Here is an 8612-nt window from a genome sequence, read left to right on the forward strand (position 1 = left end):
CTGGTACTTGCTTGCTTCAGGAATCCAGCTTGAAAGTTGGTCCTGGCCTTAGTATTCTTCAATATAAAAATTACTTTGTGTAACTCTTGCCAGTATCCGGGCAAACAAAGGGGTTACAATTTTTATATCACAATAAAAAAAAAAAAAATTAATCTGACAACTGTATTGCCAAATAACCTGATGACTGTACTGCCAAATGATCTACTTTACTAATACTGTGTTTCCTTGAAAATAAGACAGTGTCTTATATTCATTTGGGGCCCAAAAAAGGCACTAGGTCTTATTTTCGGGTAGGGCTTATTTTTTTCATATGTATGATCATCTCTCCCTTCCTCTCCTTCACCCCAATTCTTCCTCTTTCCTTTCCCCCACATGTGCAACATCTTTCGTCCCCTCTCACCCATCCCCTTGTGCATTCCCTCTGCAGCATCCTTCTATCCCTCCCATCACCCTGTGCAGCAGAACCCTTGCCCAGCTTCCATCCTTCCCTCCCTCCCATCCTTCGTGCAGCAGAACCCTTGCCCAGCTTCCATCCTTCCCTCCCTCCCATCCCTTGTGCAGTAGAACCCTTGAGCATCCACCACCGCCCCCATCGCATAGCCGAACCCCCGCTGACCCTCCATCCTTCCCTCCCAAATGATCCCTGCCGACCACGACCATAAATACCTTCCGGCAGAGGAGCATCGGGCCAACAGCACTCACAGGCTGCTTCGGGGCCTTCTTGTTGAGGCCTTCTGTGTGCCGCGTAACTGATGATGTCAACAATACACAGAAGGCCCCCAGCTTAGATAGAATTTTGGTACTTATGCATATATACATACACAGATGTGGTAAAGATCCTTTGTCTAAACATGTTTAGAGGTGCTAAAACGCGGGTACTAACAAAATCTAGCTACCATTTCCAATATCAAGAACAAAAATCTCTATTGAAAATGACATGACATGGTTTTGTTTCAGCTAGCACTTATGTCACAGATCACCAGGTTGAGCTGCTCCGTGAAACCCTTTCCAGAAGAGGTTTCATTAGGAGTTTAAGCTGTTGACTCGATGCAGGAAGTTGAAACAAGGCAGTGTCATATCTTTTTCAATAAAAATTTGTCTGTGATTTAAGGATCTTTCTTTTCATCCCCCGACTGTCTCAGCTCTTCTTTGTTCCTCATGCTTCTGTGGAATGAGATTATTCTTTTTTCTTCTTTGTAAGAGAAATATCTCCCAACTTTTGTTAAGTAGAATCTTGTTTCTTTTAGTAGAATGAATGCTATTTTAGATTAAATATATCAGTCATTTTTGAATGTATATCATTTTTAGTTCCTTTATATTCTACTTTCCAAAAATATGGAGTTTTATGCAATCATCCTGTCTGTGTGTCTTACTAATAACTTTGATGACTTGTTCATATCACATTTTCCATGTATTTTAGTGGGACTGGGATGAGTGAGAAATGGGTATTTTACCTGGATCCACAAACTCCTTGAGTAAACATATTCAGTTACTCCACCAAATATCATTCTGGGCTTTCACAGAATCTACACCAAATTTTCAAAGACATGTTGAAGGGATATGCTTTTAACAATTTTCACAGTTCAGATGACCTGGTAGCTCAGTGGCAGTGTTTGAAAACTGGGTTTAATTTCTGGGCAAAGATCCTTTTCTCCAGGCCAGTTTTGTTTAGTGTGCTGGTAAGCAGGGTCAGGGGTCCATGTGGGATGCATGGACTCTGCCCCTGGCCAGAGGCTGCTTCTGTAATAGCAGGCTGAATTCAAAGAAGAGACAAAACAAGCAAAAAATGTCAGATACCTGTAGCACTGCTGGAAGTTTCTTCTTCTCCCCCCCCCCCCCCAGTGTTTAGCAAGAAGATATTTTATGTTTGAAGTGTTCTTTTCACTGTTATTTCCTGTTTGTGCAGCTGAAAGGTCTTTCTCCCTCCCACTACCCTACCTTTTCCAATCCCTGAGATGGTCAACAGCTCTGGCTCTGCTTATCATCTCACATGACAAGCCCCTTCCTATGCTTTCTCTTTGCTATTGAGTACAAGCAGGAACTAACACAGACTCGCTCCCTGCCGCAGGCAGACTGAGAGACGTCTGGGTCTGGGACTGCATCACTGATACCAGTGTCGCACAGTATTAAAGTGTGTCTGATACCGTTCGTGAAATTCGTAAGTTATAACAAATAAGGCTTCCTTTAATGATCTTTACCGCCAAGCATGTACATCCTTTGCTACACTTCAATGTCTCTGTATATTTTATGGTACCCCACACAGAACTGTCAGATATAGGGGGCTATGCATTTTTTAAATAAATAAAACCAGCTGAATTTTTCATTATGATTCTTTGAAAACTAAAAAAAACAGGATAGATTTTTCTTTTTTTGGTAATAATTTTTATTAAATAAATCAGAGAACAGGCAATACAAAACCCAGCATAACACAACCAGTAAAATAGAATACAAATTAGAAAAGCATCAGTTCACATCAGAGAGCTCGTCTGCACAAGCGTGAGGGACGGGAAACAATACAGAACAAAGTAATAAGTGAGTGGCACAGTCTTCCAACCAGGCAGATAGAAAAGCTGCAAGGGCAGTACACTTCAATGAGTAACCCTATCCCGCAATTCCTTATTTTTAGGAGAGATTTTTCTAATAATCAATGTATAAGATGGGTCACTCATAGGCAGTGGAACGCTTTTTTGTTTTGGGGGGCCCAAAAGCTCCGCCCAGACTCCACCCATACCCCACCCCTGATCCCACTCAAGCTCTGCCCCTGACCCACTCCCATAATAATGATAGTATTAATTGTAATTTGAAACAAATGTAATGGAAAAATCAATTTAAATGACCAAATAAAGTTACTTTAACAAAAAATATGTAGGAACACTTAACTATATAATGTGTATTTATAAACAAGGGAAAAAAGACCTCAAAATACCCCATAAATGTGATCAATGAAGCCACAAAGTCTTTGGGGTGGGTATCATCACTGGTCAAAAACCCTTGATTTTTAAATTTTTTAAGAAAGATTTTTTATATGTGCTTTGACAATTTTACATATATATCTAAAATCTTATTAGTGACTATTAGAAAGAATTTTCTTTTCTTGACTTTTTTACTTATTTGAGCAAAAATATAACCAGCAATTTCTATAACAGGTATTCAAATAATTCTCATGTTTTGATGATAAATACTCAAAAAGCACTTATCTTGTAAACCCGACGGAGGCCATGCCCGTTTCGCTCAATAGGCTTCTTCAAGGGTATGTTTTTGATAGTGCCAGTACAATTTTCATTTTACTGCTCAAAATATCTTAGACAAAAAAGAAAAAGAAAAGAAGAAAAGAGAATCACATTATATTTATATTTATGTTAGAAAAGTCTCTGGACTGGTTTAATGAAATATTCAATTGAATGAGAACAAAAGCATCCAATGTATATTAAATAGTTTTATAATAACCGTAATAATATAAAGGCAGCCATGATTCTATCTGTCATCTCGTTTTTGCTTTAATCAGCATGAGGCATAAAAAGTCATAGTGTCTAAATAAATCTATTTCAATTATAATGATCTCTAAACATTATAAAAGAGATCAGAAAACCAATGTTATATTTAAACCAGCAATTTAATAAAGCAATACCTATAAAAATCAAAGTATATTGCAAACAAAGTTGTACTTGCCATTTAACAGGACTGCTGTTGATTTCGTCCGTAAAAAGCATAACAAAATGGCGCTTCTATTTAAAATGACTATTCTAAAATGGCGATCGTTGTTTACAAAGCTTCACACGTCATAATATATTCAAAATGGCGATGCCTTTGGTTACGTCATTTAGTTTGACGTTAACGTCGTTTTCATTGGTTGAAAATCGGCGGCGTCCAGTTTAAATAGAAGCGCCATTTTGTTATGCTTTTTACGGACGAAATCAACAGCAGTCCTGTTAAATGGCAAGTACAACTTTGTTTGCAATATACTTTGATTTTTATAGGTATTGCTTTATTAAATTGCTGGTTTAAATATAACATTGGTTTTCTGATCTCTTTTATAATGTTTAGAGATCATTATAATTGAAATAGATTTATTTAGACACTATGACTTTTTATGCCTCATGCTGATTAAAGCAAAAACGAGATGACAGATAGAATCATGGCTGCCTTTATATTATTACGGTTATTATAAAACTATTTAATATACATTGGATGCTTTTGTTCTCATTCAATTGAATATTTCATTAAACCAGTCCAGAGACTTTTCTAACATAAATATAAATATAATGTGATTCTCTTTTCTTCTTTTCTTTTTCTTTTTTGTCTAAGATATTTTGAGCAGTAAAATGAAAATTGTACTGGCACTATCAAAAACATACCCTTGAAGAAGCCTATTGAGCGAAACGGGCATGGCCTCCGTCGGGTTTACAAGATAAGTGCTTTTTGAGTATTTATCATCAAAACATGAGAATTATTTGAATACCTGTTATAGAAATTGCTGGTTATATTTTTGCTCAAATAAGTAAAAAAGTCAAGAAAAGAAAATTCTTTCTAATAGTCACTAATAAGATTTTAGATATATATGAAAAATTGTCAAAGCACATATAAAAAATCTTTCTTAAAAAATTTAAAAATCAAGGGTTTTTGACCAGTGATGATACCCACCCCAAAGACTTTGTGGCTTCATTGATCACATTTATGGGGTATTTTGAGGTCTTTTTTCCCTTGTTTATAAATACACATTATATAGTTAAGTGTTCCTACATATTTTTTGTTAAAGTAACTTTATTTGGTCACTTAAATTGATTTTTCCATTACATTTGTTTCAATTTATATTGTGTATCTAAATATGGAAAATACAGATAAGTCATGGACTTCAGGTTTAAGCTTTACCTTTGATAAAGCTAACTCTTTATTAAAAGAATTTGAGACACTAAGCACCACTACTCATATAAGTGAAAATTCAGACATTGCTGACATCATTAACAAATATAAACGTATTGTTAGACTTGAATTGAATGGTTCAGCTTTAGTGGAATACTGCAAAAAGGAACAAATTCCTCGTGGATTAAGAGTACATCTGGAACCTCAAATGTTTAACGATGACGTTGATTTCATAGATTGTTGGAACAGAATATTAAACAAATGCTCATTGGACATTATGTTATTAGTTATTGAGCGGAGTAAGAGACTAATCAACACACAAAGAGCTTCTTTGGATACAGATCTTGTTAATTTAAAATCAAGATTGGGTGAACAAGAATTTGAGATCAAATATAAAGACATTATTAATCAAGTTGACAAACATAGAGAATCAGTGAAAAAACAGAAAATGAGAAAATTGACTAGGGATCAAAAGGATTATGATACAGGACATGTTTATGCATGGATGTATCGCAAAAATGACAACACAACTATAGCAAACCGTTCTGGTAATTCCTCATCACAGAGTGTATCAACAAATAGTGATTCTTCGTCTGATTTTTTATCCACAAGGAGACAAAATTACCGAAGACAAAGAGGAGGAAGAAACAATCGAAGGGGACGTCAATACAGGAATCAATATCAACAGTAGTCAATTTATCATCATACACTCTCTCTCCCATTGAAGAACATGTTTTATCTTTGGGTTTGTCTTTTGTTCCAACCAATCATTATAATTCTTTTCAATTTCGTATAGACTTTGAAAAATTTATACGTTCACTTCATTTAAAGATCCATTTTGCAGGCAAAGAATTTCATGACCGTTCTATTGTGTACAACAAATCCAATTGGTCACCACCTGGACCTATTGATCCCACCTTGATGGTGTTCAAAGAAATGGTCTTAAAGGAAATAGATCAAATAAACTTCACTTTTAAAAATAACAATCTGACAAAAATTGAACGCAATGCATTATAAAATATCCGTGACAATAAACAATTAGTCATTAAAAATGCAGACAAGGGAGGAGCGGTTGTAGTCATGAACAGGTCTGATTATATAGAAGAAGCCTTTTTACAACTGGGAAATGTATCCATATATAAAGAAATACATCTTGATCCAACATTTAGATTGAAATCAGTGATTTCTAAAATCACCAAAATAGGATTGGATAAAGGTTTTTTAACCAAACGTGAACATAAATTTCTCAATGTGTCTTTTCCAGTTATTCCAGTATTGTACCTATTACCCAAGATACACAAGAATCTACAGAAACCACCTGGCAGACCTATTATTTCTGCTAAAGGGTCTATATTAGAAGCATTGTCAACATACGTCGACAAATTTCTGAGGGAACATGTTGAAAATCATTTCTCCTATATAAAGGACACTACACATTTTTTGAATATTTTAAAAGACTTGAATAGATACATTGGGGATAATCTTCGTTTATTTCATCATATCAATGCTCACGCCAAATCAATGTCGGATCCAGTGATTGGTCTAGCCATTGATGCCGAGAAGGCCTTTGACCGAGTGGAGTGGCCTTTCTTATTCCGAGTTCTGAAATGGTACAACTTTGGTTCTTTCTTTACAGACTGGATAGAAACATTATACAGACAACCCACGGCTCGTATCTTGATTAACAACTCTCTCTCTAATAGATTTTCCCTCCATAGAGGTACCCGTCAAGGCTGTCCTCTTTCACCATTATTATTTGATTTAGCATTGGAACCTCTATTGACAGCTATCAGACAATGTTCCTTAATTAAAGGTATTCCGTCGTCCAATCGAGAGATTAAACTAGCAGCTTACGCTGACGATATTCTTCTCTTTCTAAAAAATCCTCTTATCTCTTTACCTCATTTTATCCACATCGTATCTCAATACTCTCAAATATCTGGATATTCTGTTAATTGGGAGAAATCAGAGATTTTTCCGCTAAATGATCACATTTCCTCCTCAGATCTAGCTCATTTTCCTTTTCCATGGTCACAGGGAGCTGTAAAATATTTAGGGATTTTAATACATAAAGACCCATTACTTGCTCAGGATCTCAATATATCTAAAATCAAAAACTTAGTTTCAAGTACTACATCTCGTTGGTCCCCGCTTTATTTGTCCTGGTGGGGTAGAATAGCCTCTATTAAAATGACCTTAGCCCCACAAATTAATTATACTCTATCTATGCTTCCCCTTCTCTGCCATAAATCATTCTTTCATTGGCTTAATATGAAAATTACTGAATTTATTTGGAACAAGAAAAAACCTCGTATTGCTCTCGCCAAGCTGAAGGCCTCTAAGATTAATGGTGGCTTAAATTTACCTGATTTTTATTATTACTACATCGCCTCCTTAGCCAAATACGGAGCTCACTGGATTGTTGACTCATATCCACAGGATAAACCAGCATGGTTTGAAATGGAATGCTTTTTATGTGCACCACTACACATCTCTTGCTTCCTTACAGTGTCGATACCTAGACACTTGAGAAAATATTCTTTGTTGAGTGCAACGCAACATGCTTTTCAACTATTAGATGCAGCGGCTGAGATCTCTGTTGCTGAAGGCCCACTTATGTCCCTTTGGAATAATTCTAAAATTCAAAATAAGGGTAGATCCCTTTCATGGAAGAGGTGGCAACGGGCAGGGGTGTGGTTTGTTCATCAATTGATCTCCTCCACTTCATTTATCCCATTTGATACTTTTTGTTCTGTAAACTCACTCCCATCCTCTATATATCCCCAATGGCTTACGCTTACTGAAATACTAGCTAATGTACAAATGCGCCCTGACTTTATGACCTCTCAACAAACTATTCGTCACTGGTCTACTTTGGCTTTACTAAAAGGTAGGGCGATATCTCTTTTTTATAGCATCTTAAGAGATCACACCTTCACCTTTACACCTCAATCCATGAACCATTGGGGCTCTATCCTAAAGACCACGCTTTCTGAAATAGATTGGGAACTCTTCTGGTCATCTACAAATCGCCCTCTATTATCCTCAAGAGTTTCGCAATCAATGTTCTTTGTTATGTGGAATGCAGTATGGACTCCATTTCGAATGTGGAAAGCGAAACTGAAACAAGACCCTACCTGTTGGAACTGTTTGAAAGAGCCTGGAACTCTTGATCACATGCTTCTTCACTGCACTATGGTTCATTCCTTTTGGACTCGTATCTGGGACACCATAAAATCTATTACCAAATGTTCAGAAGCTATTTCCATAGACATTATAATCCTTCGTTCTCAACACCCTTGTTTCGCACTATCAAACTGTCCTCCTAAACTTATTGACACCATGATTGTGACAGCTCTTATGCACATTTTGAAAAATTGGAAGTCACCCACACTACTAGACTACACCTTTTGGTGGAACTCCTTAAGCATGTACCACAAATTCGAATCATATGCATATGAAAAGAACACAATATCTCGTTTATCTACAAATTTGGTGCGAAATAAATCACCTTGGTCATTCTTAGATTCATATGTTCATTCTGCCTTGTAGACACTTCTGCCTCTCTTTCTTTCTCTCTCTTTTTTCTTTTTTATTTCAATTCATCTTCTCTGCTTTTCTATCCTTTCTATTTCTTTTCTTAGCAGTTTCAAATACTCTGAATTCTTCTTACTAATCTACTATATGCAAATAACAGCAATTATGGTTTCTTTTGTTTCTAAATCACTATTTCTTATTCAATTTTTATGTAT

The sequence above is a fragment of the Geotrypetes seraphini genome, chromosome 5 (assembly GCF_902459505.1).
Source record: "Geotrypetes seraphini chromosome 5, aGeoSer1.1, whole genome shotgun sequence".
NCBI classification, from domain to species: Eukaryota; Metazoa; Chordata; class Amphibia; order Gymnophiona; family Dermophiidae; genus Geotrypetes; species Geotrypetes seraphini.